Consider the following 13,489-nt stretch of genomic DNA (forward strand, 5'->3'; position numbering starts at 1 on the left):
TGCCCGAGTGCTGTAGCAGCAGCCATGAAGCAAGTTAGTTTTTCAGTAGAAATAAGGCTTTTGTGTATGGGTGTTTTGAAAAGATCAGTTAAATAGCTATGTATTTTGAAATAAGGATGTATTCATTATTATGAACGTTGGCAGAAAGGATATGGTATTATTATTTCCCACGTGTGCTTGACTTGTACAAATCTGATAGAGTTTCAACAAAGGCATTTGACTTGGGTTCATTATTTAGCCTATACTGCCATCTGCAGCATTACTGCGGGTGTGTGACAAAGAGAGAGTGAATTCTTGTTTTAGATCTCCCTTCCGACCGGTGAGGGCACTGGGGAGGAGGAGCAGGCAGAGCCACGGTGCGCAACGTCACAGACCCGGTCGGGAAGCGCAGTGGCAATCACGCATTGGCTGACGGCGGTTGCCCTCGCTGACCAATGGGGACGGGACGGGGCGTACAAAAGGGGGCGTGGCCCGGGGTTCTGTTCCTTCTGGCAAGGTACAGTGCGTGTGAGACAGAGAGAGAGAGAGAGAGAGAGAGAGAGAGAGAGAGAGAGAGAGAAACGAGCAGGGAAACAGAGGAAGGGTTTTTGAAGACGGGTCGTCTTTGCTGTGTGGACTTTTGCTAACCCATCTGTTCTTTGTATTTTAGAGCACTAACGGGACGCTCCGGGATTACGACGGCGGAGCGACTACCCGGAAGTGCTGGTTTTGTTACCCCCCCGTGTTTTCCCGTTCCTGGATTACAAAAGGAAGACAGACTGTTTTTGTTGTTTGTTTATTTGGGACTGCAACCCCGTTTCTCTTTATGTTGTCGGGTTACACATCGTTGTGTACCCCGGCGGCCCTATTGTTTATTTGTCCCTATTATTTTTGAGTGCGTTTGGTAACCGGTTTTTAAGGAAATAAAACCCAAGCGCTTAATTGGAAAAGGACTGGAGTCTGTCATTTTGCACCACACCATCGGTCAACTCTGTCACACGTGGTGTCAGAGTGGGATGGACCCAACCACTTTGTCGGCGATCCTGGAGGCGTTGGACAGCCGGAGGGAGGCTGAGGAACGGAGGAGGGAGGAGAGATACACGGCTCTTATCGAGAGGGTGGGGATGGGGATGACGTCAGCGGCGACGGGCCCCGTGCTGGTTGCCCCGAAGGCCCGGGCCCAGAAAATGACGGTGGAGGATGACCCGGAGGCCTACCTTGTAGCCTTTGAACGGTTGGCTACCACTGCAGCATGGCCCCGGGAGTACTGGGCGAGCCAACTTGGTCCCTGCTTGATCGGGGAAGCACAAGCAGCGTACCGGGCCATGACTGACGACGATGCCGCCCAGTATGACCTGGTTAAGCAGGCTATCCTCCGCCGTCTCAATATCACGGGGGAGACTCATCGGGTCAGATTCCGGGAGTTCCGGCGACCCCCCAACACCCGGCCCAGGGTGGTAGCCCAGCAATTATGCGACCACATGGCGCAATGGCTGAACCCCAGTCAGAAAACCGGGATTCAGATGGGGGAGGCCATTGTGATGGAACAATTCTGCCATGTGGTCGGGGCTGAGACGCAGGCATGGGTACGCCGGCATAACCCCACGACGCTAGAGCAGGCCGTGGCGTTAGCCGAGAACTACGAGGACTCCCTGGTGTCCGCCCGAACCACCCTGCTGGACTGCCCCCCTCCCTCCGCTGCCAAAGGACCGCCGTCGAACCCTTTTCCCGGACCCAGGGCCGTCAGATCACCGGCCCCGTCGGGCCACCCGGCCCCCTTACAATGGAGGCAGAGGTTGGCCCCCAGCTGGGGTAGAATGGTTCCCCCTGCCCCGCTGTCATACCAGCAGCGGGACAAATATGTACCGCCTTTACCCTCTGCCCCACCCGTCTGTTTTAGGTGCCAGCAGCCGGGACACATTGCCAGATACTGCCCGGCGGCCATGGAGTGCGACGTGGCTGCGTGTCACCTGGCGTCTGAGACAGGTAGGAAATGGGGAAATGGTCGGGAGGGCCCGTGTATAGTTGATGTTGTATTGGGGAATGTGAACACCCACGCATTAGTGGACACAGGGTGTGAGCAAACTTTAATTCGAACAGCTCTCCTTGGCGGTATGTCGTGGCAGCCACAAGGCCAGGTGGCAATCTCCTGTATCCATGGGGATACGGCGACATACCCCACTCTAAAAGTATATTTATCGGTAGGCCCGATAAAGCGCCACCTAGTAGTGGGGGTGGCCGAAAAGTTGCCACATCCAGTTATTCTGGGTCGAGACTGGCCGCAATATAAAGATTTAGTGAAAATATCGGCAGCCTCGACCACACGTGTAGACACGGCAGACCCCCGGGGAAGGGAAGTAATTGGTACTGTTTTTCCCTTCCATACAGAGCTGTTTTCTCCACTTTTTCGTCCTAGAAAAACACGCAAGGAGAGACGGAAGGAAAAGTGGGAAGGCGCATCGATAAGACACGGTTGGGGTCTGGCGGGAGAAGGTGCTGATGGTCCCAAACGTCAATCGAAGGGAGTCGGAACGCAGTGTGACCGGACGGGCGAGGTTACTGGACCCTCGAGGGTAGAGACTGCTCCAGCCCCTGTCAATATCCCGGACGTGTGGGCCTCAAGCGCGGACCTAGTGTGGGAGCAGAACAACGACCCCACACTGGTGCACGCTTGGGAACAGGTCCGGTCTATTGAGGGTAAGGATGTTGACGGCATTGGGACGCTGGTATATCCCCATTTCGTGGTAGAGGGGCACTTGCTTTATAGAGTAAACCCAGCCCCGGGCACAGGACAGCCTGTCAAACAGTTGATGGTTCCCCCGTCCTGTCGACCAGAGGTCATGAGGCTGGCGCATGACGTCCCCTTTGCAGGACATCTTGGCGTGGACAAGACGAGGGACCGAATACTGGCTCGATTTTACTGGGCAGGGCTCTACACCGAAGTGGCGAAATATGTAGCTAGCTGCCCAGAATGTCAGAGAGTAGCACCGGGTCGAGTGCGCCCCGCCCCTCTGGTCCCACTGCCTATTATCTCCACTCCCTTTGAACGCGTTGCAATGGACATAGTTGGGCCAGTGCTGCCTTCTGATTCCGGGTACACGCACATATTAGTGATGGTGGATTATGCAACGCGGTACCCGGAAGCAGTTCCGTTGCGGTCCACTAGTGCCATTGCAATTGCGAAAGAGTTAAGTCAGATTATGGCTAGGGTAGGGATCCCAAAAGAAATATTGACTGATCATGGAACAAACTTCTTGTCGAAAACGCTACAGCAGGTGTACAAAATTCTAAAAATACGTCCCATTAGGACATCCGTTTATCATCCCCAAACGGATGGGCTGGTGGAACGTTTTAACCAAACATTGAAGCAAATGTTGAAACGGTTTGTGAGTCAGGAGCAGAAACATTGGGCTACCCTTCTTCCTTACCTGCTCTTCGCAGTGAGAGAGGTGCCTCAGAGCTCAACGGGATTTTCCCCCTTCGAGCTATTATATGGCCGGCAGCCACGGGGCATCCTCGACCTGTTGAGAGAAGGTTGGGAAGAACACAAGGGCTCCTCTAAAAATGTAGTGCAGCATGTGCTCCTACTGCGTGATCGCCTTGATTTAATTGGTCGACTGGCTCAGGACAATCTCAGATCGGCTCAACATCGGCAACAGCGGCATTACAATACCAATGCACGAATTCGAACCTTTCGGCCAGGAGATAAAGTAATGCTGCTTCTTCCATCATTGGAATCGAAACTGTGTGCTAAATGGCAGGGGCCATATGAGGTGATACGGGCCATAGGATTAGTGAATTATGAAATTAGACAGCCCGATCGCCGAAATAAAACAGAAATCTATCATGTCAATTTGTTAAAGCCCTGGAAGGCAAGGGAGGTCTTATTCATAGCCCCAGGCGAGATGGAGGATGACTTAGGACCCTGTATAGAGACCCCTAGCCCCAGCCAGATTTCAATGGGGAAACAGTTACTTCCAGATCAGCAAGTAGAATTGCGTAAGTTGATTGGGAAATTTGGGGATGTGTTTTCTGACGTGCCCGGCAGAACTAACCTTACCAAATATGCTGTTATTACTCCGCCAGGGGTCACTGTTCGGGAGAGGCCCTACCGGATCCCAGAAAGCCGGCGGAGTGGCGTCCAGAACGAGGTGAGGGCGATGCTTGAACTTGGGGTCATTGAGCCTTCCAGAAGCGAGTGGTGCAGTCCTATTGTTATAGTGGCCAAGAAGGACGGCACTAATCGCTTCTGTGTCGATTTTCGAAAGGTCAATGCTATCGCCAAGTTCGACGCCTACCCCATGCCTCGGATCGACGAACTTCTCGACCGACTGGGGACGGCCGGGTTTATCTCAACTTTGGACCTGACGAAGGGATATTGGCAGATCCCTTTAACCCGCGATTCATGTGAAAAAACGGCATTTTCAACTCCGGATGGTCTGTTCCATTTTAAAACCATGCCGTTTGGGTTACATGGTGCGCCCGCCGCCTTTCAGAGACTGATGGACGAGGTGTTACATCCCCATCGTGAGTATGCAGCAGCTTATATTGACGATGTGGTGATATATAGCTCCACCTGGAGAGAGCATGTAATTCGACTTACAGCCGTCCTTCAGTCTCTGAGGGCTGCCCGGCTGACAGCCAACCTAAAAAAATGTGCGTTTGCGAAATCTGAAACTCAGTACTTAGGATTTATCATGGGAAACGGACAGGTGAAACCCGTAGCCACCAAAGTCCAGGCTTTGGTGGACGCGGCGGTCCCCAAAACTAAATCCCAGGTGAGGTCACTGTTAGGATTGGCCGGTTATTACCGCCGCTTTATCCCCGAGTATGCCACCGTGGTCGATCCTCTGGTGAACCTCACTAAGAAAAGTGCGCCAAATTTAGTCAAGTGGTCAGAAGAGTGTCAGGGAGCGTTTGAGACCATTAAGCGCAAACTGTGCCAGGCTCCTGCGCTAATATTACCAGACTTTAGCAAGAGATTCCTCCTCCATACTGACGCGTCAGAGGTTGGTTTGGGGGCGGTCTTGTCCCAGAGGGTTAACGGGGTGGAGCATCCCATTCTTTACATCAGCAAAAAAATGCTTCCTAGGGAGCGCAATTACTCGGTTGTAGAGAAGGAGTGCTTGGCCATTAAATGGGCGACTCACTCCCTCAGATATTACTTACTGGGACATTCATTTGATCTAGTCACAGACCACGCCCCACTCAGATGGTTAAGCACTATGAAGGATAGCAATGCCCGGATAACTCGGTGGTATTTGGCATTGCAGCCTTACATGTATCGTATGGTACATCGTGCAGGGAAAGATCACCAAAATGCGGATTATTTTTCCCGGGAGGGGGGAGTAATGGGGTTGGTAGGTTTGGCCGAGTGTTCCTTCGGCTCCACTCTGAGCGGTGGGATATGTGACAAAGAGAGAGTGAATTCTTGTTTTAGATCTCCCTTCCGACCGGTGAGGGCACTGGGGAGGAGGAGCAGGCAGAGCCACGGTGCGCAACGTCACAGACCCGGTCGGGAAGCGCAGTGGCAATCACGCATTGGCTGACGGCGGTTGCCCTCGCTGACCAATGGGGACGGGACGGGGCGTACAAAAGGGGGCGTGGCCCGGGGTTCTGTTCCTTCTGGCAAGGTACAGTGCGTGTGAGACAGAGAGAGAGAGAGAGAGAGAGAGAGAGAGAGAGAGAGAGAGAGAAACGAGCAGGGAAACAGAGGAAGGGTTTTTGAAGACGGGTCGTCTTTGCTGTGTGGACTTTTGCTAACCCATCTGTTCTTTGTATTTTAGAGCACTAACGGGACGCTCCGGGATTACGACGGCGGAGCGACTACCCGGAAGTGCTGGTTTTGTTACCCCCCGTGTTTTCCCGTTCCTGGATTACAAAAGGAAGACAGACTGTTTTTGTTGTTTGTTTATTTGGGACTGCAACCCCGTTTCTCTTTATGTTGTCGGGTTACACATCGTTGTGTACCCCGGCGGCCCTATTGTTTATTTGTCCCTATTATTTTTGAGTGCGTTTGGTAACCGGTTTTTAAGGAAATAAAACCCAAGCGCTTAATTGGAAAAGGACTGGAGTCTGTCATTTTGCACCACACCATCGGTCAACTCTGTCACAGGGTGTCGTTTGCTTCTTTTGACAATAATACGGCTGTTTTCACGGAAAACCGTGAGAGCATGTAGCCGTGGCTGAGTGGTTAATGAACAAACAGAGCTGTCAGAAATGGAATTCGAACCCACGCTTCCAGGGTAACTGTGATCTGAACGCAGCGCCATAGCTCGCTCAACCATCCTGAATTAGACACGTCTTTTCACAACATTGCAGTACACTGCTGAACCTCCGATGTCTGACGCTGCAGTAAATCAACTCGTGTGTGTGTGTGTGTACTTATTCTTTTTCTGTTTATATGAAGGAGGGTGACCTGTTTTGTCGCATTCTATATGGGATTGTAGCAGCCACACCCAGTGACACCCAGTGAGAGTCCTAATACCGACACTACTAAAAATTAATTAAAAGGTTTGGAATAGGAATGACAACAGAATGACAAAGGCAGAATAACAATTCACAAAGCTTTATTACAATGATCCATGAGTCACATAAATCAGTTCAAATAACTAACAATACAATGTATTAAAGTTGTACTAAAAACAAGAAGGGGAAATTGAATAAAGCCAGCCAATTGCCACATTTTAAAAGCATGGGGTATTAGACCAACATATAGCAGCGATTACACTTCTCTTTAAGAGTGCTAGGTGATTGGAAACAGCTCTTCGCAGCAAGGGTACAACAACAAAAGCCAGATTGTTAATACACACAAGTTTTAACAGTATTAGGGAACGTTAGCTGCAACATTACAGGTTTAACTATATTAGACCAATTCAACAGCAATACAAGTTTAGTTAAGATAATTAGCAGCAACGTTCAGGTTTAGCAGCGCTGTAGCATAAGTAAACAGAAACAAAAGGTGTGGGGACATTTACCTGCTGCTGGAACACTTTTAATCTAACAAAACAAAATTGATGAGACCGGGATTTAACCACACGTCTCAGAGCTTTATTCAACAGACTAGCTCTCGAATTATCCAACACTTTACTTTTGGAATATACTCACACGGCTGTAACACCGCAGACACAGACACAGCACGTCTCCAGAACACTCATCTACAGCAGCAGCACACCGAATCTCAGGTCCCACGCACCTGTCGGTACTTCCTCTCTCACCCCGCCTCAAAGAAAGAAACTTTCTCCCGACAGCCCGGCTAGCTCAGTCGGTAGAGCATGAGACTCTTAATCTCAGGGTCGTGGGTTCGAGCCCCACGTTGGGCGTCCTTTTTAAATACAAATTGTAGATGTTTCTTCGAGGCAACGGAGCAATGTCTGATTCTGTTCACATTGTATAAAGTATTGCAACACAATTACTTATTGGTCATTGTCATATAGCAATTGCTATTGTAAAATGCGTGCATCCTTTAAAGCTATACCGATATTGAAATAAAGAATCTTACTTTCGTGGGTTGGCTTCAATCTGTTTCTTTTTTTACACTTGTCATTACATCATTCATGGAGCAAGTTAGTATGTGCGTAATAAACCCAATCGGGCCTTGATACAATAGACAACCCTAGTCTGTGCTGAAATGAAATAATGCGGTTTTCTACTAAAGCAAACGCAGCTTGTCAGAATGGCCGAGTGGTCTAAGGCGCCAGACTCAAGGACGCTGTCTTTCCAAAGAATTGTGTGTTCTGGTCTCCGAATGGAGGCGTGGGTTCAAATCCCACTTCTGACAGTTCACTTTTACTTATTTTTTAAATGAATCAATTTGTTCATTTTACTATAAAAGATTGTTTCAAGGAAATCAACAGCTGATACCAAACTCTTGTCAGCACTCAATACCATTTTCATTTCCATTTTAAATCGGACTAAAATAGCGTTCCTAACACAGATTGCATTTTTGTTGTAAACTGGCTTCTTGTCGAAGTCACTGAAAAATATTTTGTGTAGAAACATGTGTTATTTAACTAAAGATTGTTTTAATATTTCAAATAACATATTACTTTGAAAAACATCTCCGACTGCCACTGGATCGTGGTCTCAGGCTGGGATGCGGACCATTGAGAACAGTATAAACGATCTATTAGTGGAAGTAGCTTACATGAGAAATGCCCTCGTTTAACATGCTAGGATGATCGACTTCGGTATTCTCCAACTGCTGTTTACATTTTCTAACACGTTATGAGGACGAATACAAAGGTTGACAGCTTCCTTGTAAGTGGGGGTAAGCACAAGTTATTTTCAGATGTAATATCTATTTTAAACTCAATCTAGTCCTGCGTAGTGCAAAAGACATTGCTATATTTTTATATTAGTCAAGCCCTATTTAAAGTGTTCTTAAATTGTTTTGACATTAGCAATGATCAATTTAAATGTGGTTATTGATTTAAACAACTGAACAATTGTGGGCTTGATGGTTTCTTTTTTCTACGTTTCTACCGGAAAGAGATACACACTCAAAATGTGTCCCCTTCCTTCAGCAACCCCCGACTGAAGATTGAAGTGGTCATTCCTTGCAGCGAGTAGGTTCCCGATAACAACACTCATTGTCAGCTCGGTGCTCAGAAGAAAACACTGCCACTCCTCCTGGTGGATACCGAGACCAATCCCTTCAAAACGTGTTTCATTCTAGAAATGATCCTTGCAATTATAGTCTTAACTTTTATTAGCAGACCGTCGCCCCCAACTGGCAAGCTCTACTTCATATGAAACAATGACTGGGCAACAACGAGGTGTTACATTAACAATACAAACTAACCCGAGACAGCCAAGCCGTTAAAGCATACCTTAAGTTTGTCGTGTGATACAAAAGCAAGTATTGGCATTTTTGCATCGTCTGCCTCGTCAAACAAGCTCGAGCCACAGCACACAGCGCTGCTGCATCGGGACACAGATTGTGGATTTCTAAGCGACTGAATAAACGAGCTGAGACTACTTTTTAAAGAAATTGAAAACATACCTCTAGTCGAAATACTTGCTTATTAGTTAATTAAATTATTTTTTAAAATTTGCAATCACAGACTACATTGCCAAAATAAAAATAAAAAACAACTGACAATCTGATTTGCTCGTATCAAGCTGCGATGAAGCCTATGAGAATCCCTGGCACAATTAAAGGGGAATTAGCTCAAATGGTAGAGCGCTCGCTTAGCATGCGAGAAGTAGCGGGATCGATGCCCGCATTCTCCAAATAATTTTAAAGTATCTGCGTATTTTGTCCCGGCGCATTATGGAGATAAATACAAAGTGTGACAATTCTTTGTAACAGAGACGCCCACCATGCATGTGTATTTTAATGCACAGTCTGCTAATTTGTAATAATCCCCGGACTGAAAAACTGCAGCGCGTGATATTTTGTAGGTCCTCTTATCTCCTATGTCCGCTAACGCTAGGCACAACGTGCCCGAGTGCTGTAGCAGCAGCCATGAAGCAAGTTAGTTTTTCAGTAGAAATAAGGCTTTTGTGTATGGGTGTTTTGAAAAGATCAGTTAAATAGCTACGTATTTTGAAATAAGGATGTATTCATTATTATGAACGTTGGCAGAAAGGATATGGTATTATTATTTCCCACGTGTGCTTGACTTGTACAAATCTGATAGAGTTTCAACAAAGGCATTTGACTTGGGTTCATTATTTAGCCTATACTGCCATCTGCAGCATTACTGCGGGTGTCGTTTGCTTCTTTTGACAATAATACGGCTGTTTTCACGGAAAACCGTGAGAGCATGTAGCCGTGGCTGAGTGGTTAATGAACAAACAGAGCTGTCAGAAATGGAATTCGAACCCACGCTTCCAGGGTAACTGTGATCTGAACGCAGCGCCATAGCTCGCTCAACCATCCTGAATTAGACACGTCTTTTCACAACATTGCAGTACACTGCTGAACCTCCGATGTCTGACGCTGCAGTAAATCAACTCGTGTGTGTGTGTGTGTACTTATTCTTTTTCTGTTTATATGAAGGAGGGTGACCTGTTTTGTCGCATTCTATATGGGATTGTAGCAGCCACACCCAGTGACACCCAGTGAGAGTCCTAATACCGACACTACTAAAAATTAATTAAAAGGTTTGGAATAGGAATGACAACAGAATGACAAAGGCAGAATAACAATTCACAAAGCTTTATTACAATGATCCATGAGTCACATAAATCAGTTCAAATAACTAACAATACAATGTATTAAAGTTGTACTAAAAACAAGGAGGGGAAATTGAATAAAGCCAGCCAATAGCCACATTTTAAAAGCATGGGGTATTAGACCAACATATAGCAGCGATTACACTTCTCTTTAAGAGTGCTAGGTGATTGGAAACAGCTCTTCGCAGCAAGGGTACAACAACAAAAGCCAGATTGTTAATACACACAAGTTTTAACAGTATTAGGGAACGTTAGCTGCAACATTACAGGTTTAACTATATTAGAGCAATTCAACAACAATACAAGTTTAGTTAAGATAATTAGCAGCAACGTTCAGGTTTAGCAGCGGTGTAGCATAAGTAAACAGAACCAAAAGGTGTGGGGACATTTACCTGCTGCTGGAACACTTTTAATCTAACAAAACAAAATTGATGAGACCGGGATTTAACCACACGTCTCAGAGCTTTATTCAACAGACTAGCTCTCGAATTATCCAACACTTTACTTTTGGAATATACTCACACGGCTGTAACACCGCAGACACAGACACAGCGCGTCTCCAGAACACTCATCTACAGCAGCAGCACACCGAATCTCAGGTCCCACGCACCTGTCGGTACTTCCTCTCTCACCCCACCTCAAAGAAAGAAACTTTCTCCCGACAGCCCGGCTAGCTCAGTCGGTAGAGCATGAGACTCTTAATCTCAGGGTCGTGGGTTCGAGCCCCACGTTGGGCGTCCTTTTTAAATACAAATTGTAGATGTTTCTTCGAGGCAACGGAGCAATGTCTGATTCTGTTCACATTGTATAAAGTATTGCAACACAATTACTTATTGGTCATTGTCATATAGCAATTGCTATTGTAAAATGCGTGCATCCTTTAAAGCTATACCGATATTGAAATAAAGAATCTTACTTTCGTGGGTTGGCTTCAATCTGATTCTTTTTTTACACTTGTCATTACATCATTCATGGAGCAAGTTAGTATGTGCGTAATAAACCCAATCGGGCCTTGATACAATAGACAACCCTAGTCTGTGCTGAAATGAAATAATGCGGTTTTCTACTAAAGCAAACGCAGCTTGTCAGAATGGCCGAGTGGTCTAAGGCGCCAGACTCAAGGACGCTGTCTTTCCAAAGAATTGTGTGTTCCGGTCTCCGAATGGAGGCGTGGGTTCAAATCCCGCTCCTGACAGTTCACTTTTACTTATTTTTTAAATGAATCAATTTGTTCATTTTACTATAAAAGATTGTTTCAAGGAAATCAACAGCTGATACCAAACTCTTGTCAGCACTCAATACCATTTTCATTTCCATTTTAAATCGGACTAAAATAGCGTTCCTAACACAGATTGCATTTTTGTTGTAAACTGGCTTCTTGTCGAAGTCACTGAAAAATATTTTGTGTAGAAACATGTGTTATTTAACTAAAGATTGTTTTAATATTTCAAATAACATATTACTTTGAAAAACATCTCCGACTGCCACTGGATCGTGGTCTCAGGCTGGGATGCGGACCATTGAGAACAGTATAAACGATCTATTAGTGGAAGTAGCTTACATGAGAAATGCCCTCGTTTAACATGCTAGGATGATCGACTTCGGTATTCTCCAACTGCTGTTTACATTTTCTAACACGTTATGAGGACGAATACAAAGGTTGACAGCTTCCTTGTAAGTGGGGGTAAGCACAAGTTATTTTCAGATGTAATATCTATTTTAAACTCAATCTAGTCCTGCGTAGTGCAAAAGACATTGCTATATTTTTATATTAGTCAAGCCCTATTTAAAGTGTTCTTAAATTGTTTTGACATTAGCAATGATCAATTTAAATGTGGTTATTGATTTAAACAACTGAACAATTGTGGGCTTGATGGTTTCTTTTTTCTACGTTTCTACCGGAATGAGATACACACTCAAAATGTGTCCCCTTCCTTCAGCAACCCCCGACTGAAGATTGAAGTGGTCATTCCTTGCAGCGAGTAGGTTCCCGATAACAACACTCATTGTCAGCTCGGTGCTCAGAAGAAAACACTGCCACTCCTCCTGGTGGATACCGAGACCAATCCCTTCAAAACGTGTTTCATTCTAGAAATGATCCTTGCAAATATAGTCTTAACTTTTATTAGCAGACCGTCGCCCCCAACTGGCAAGCTCTACTTCATATGAAACAATGACTGGGCAACAACGAGGTGTTACATTAACAATACAAACTAACTCGAGACAGCCAAGCCGTTAAAGCATACCTTAAGTTTGTCGTGTGATACAAAAGCAAGTATTGGCATTTTTGCATCGTCTGCCTCGTCAAACAAGCTCGAGCCACAGCACACAGCGCTGCTGCATCGGGACACAGATTGTGGATTTCTAAGCGACTGAATAAACGAGCTGAGACTACTTTTTAAAGAAATTGAAAACATACCTCTAGTCGAAATACTTGCTATTTAGTTAATTAAATTATTTTTTTTAAAATTTGCAATCACAGACTACATTGCCAAAATAAAAATAAAAAACAACTGACAATCTGATTTGCTCGTATCAAGCTGCGATGAAGCCTATGAGAATCCCTGGCACCATTAAAGGGGAATTAGCTCAAATGGTAGAGCGCTCGCTTAGCATGCGAGAAGTAGCGGGATCGATGCCCGCATTCTCCAAATAATTTTAAAGTATCTGCGTATTTTGTCCCGGCGCATTATGGAGATAAATACAAAGTGTGACAATTCTTTGTAACAGAGACGCCCACCATGCATGTGTATTTTAATGCACAGTCTGCTAATTTGTAATAATCCCCGGACTGAAAAACTGCAGCGCGTGATATTTTGTAGGTCTTCTTATCTCCTATGTCCGCTAACGCTAGGCACAACGTGCCCGAGTGCTGTAGCAGCAGCCATGAAGCAAGTTAGTTTTTCAGTAGAAATAAGGCTTTTGTGTATGGGTGTTTTGAAAAGATCAGTTAAATAGCTACGTATTTTGAAATAAGGATGTATTCATTATTATGAACGTTGGCAGAAAGGATATGGTATTATTATTTCCCACGTGTGCTTGACTTGTACAAATCTGATAGAGTTTCAACAAAGGCATTTGACTTGGGTTCATTATTTAGCCTATACTGCCATCTGCAGCATTACTGCGGGTGTCGTTTGCTTCTTTTGACAATAATACGGCTGTTTTCACGGAAAACCGTGAGAGCATGTAGCCGTGGCTGAGTGGTTAATGAACAAACAGAGCTGTCAGAAATGGAATTCGAACCCACGCTTCCAGGGTAACTGTGATCTGAACGCAGCGCCATAGCTCGCTCAACCATCCTGAATTAGACACGTCTTTTCTCAAC

The 13,489-nt window shown here is 45.8% G+C and overlaps 6 non-coding genes across 6 annotated transcripts; 4 read left to right on the forward strand and 2 right to left on the reverse strand.

Moving 5' to 3' along the window:
* Positions 1-7,228: 7,228 nt before the first annotated feature.
* Positions 7,229-7,301, forward strand: trnak-cuu (transfer RNA lysine (anticodon CUU)). The gene has a single exon. It is a non-coding gene; the product is annotated as a tRNA-Lys (tRNA).
* A 347-nt stretch (positions 7,302-7,648) lies between these two features.
* On the forward strand, positions 7,649-7,759 carry trnal-caa (transfer RNA leucine (anticodon CAA)). Its single transcript has 2 exons — positions 7,649-7,686; positions 7,714-7,759. It is a non-coding gene; the product is annotated as a tRNA-Leu (tRNA).
* Positions 7,760-8,475: 716 nt separating this feature from the next.
* On the reverse strand, positions 8,476-8,681 carry LOC131735404 (small nucleolar RNA U3). Its single transcript, XR_009327536.1, has one exon. It is a non-coding gene; the product is annotated as a small nucleolar RNA U3 (small nucleolar RNA).
* A 2,144-nt stretch (positions 8,682-10,825) lies between these two features.
* trnak-cuu (transfer RNA lysine (anticodon CUU)) lies at positions 10,826-10,898 on the forward strand. Its single transcript has one exon. It is a non-coding gene; the product is annotated as a tRNA-Lys (tRNA).
* A 347-nt stretch (positions 10,899-11,245) lies between these two features.
* Positions 11,246-11,356, forward strand: trnal-caa (transfer RNA leucine (anticodon CAA)). The gene is made up of 2 exons: positions 11,246-11,283; positions 11,311-11,356. It is a non-coding gene; the product is annotated as a tRNA-Leu (tRNA).
* Positions 11,357-12,072: 716 nt separating this feature from the next.
* On the reverse strand, positions 12,073-12,278 carry LOC131735401 (small nucleolar RNA U3). The gene has a single exon (XR_009327533.1). It is a non-coding gene; the product is annotated as a small nucleolar RNA U3 (small nucleolar RNA).
* Positions 12,279-13,489: the final 1,211 nt, after the last annotated feature.

The sequence above is a fragment of the Acipenser ruthenus genome, unplaced genomic scaffold (assembly GCF_902713425.1).
Source record: "Acipenser ruthenus unplaced genomic scaffold, fAciRut3.2 maternal haplotype, whole genome shotgun sequence".
NCBI lineage: Eukaryota > Metazoa > Chordata > Actinopteri > Acipenseriformes > Acipenseridae > Acipenser > Acipenser ruthenus.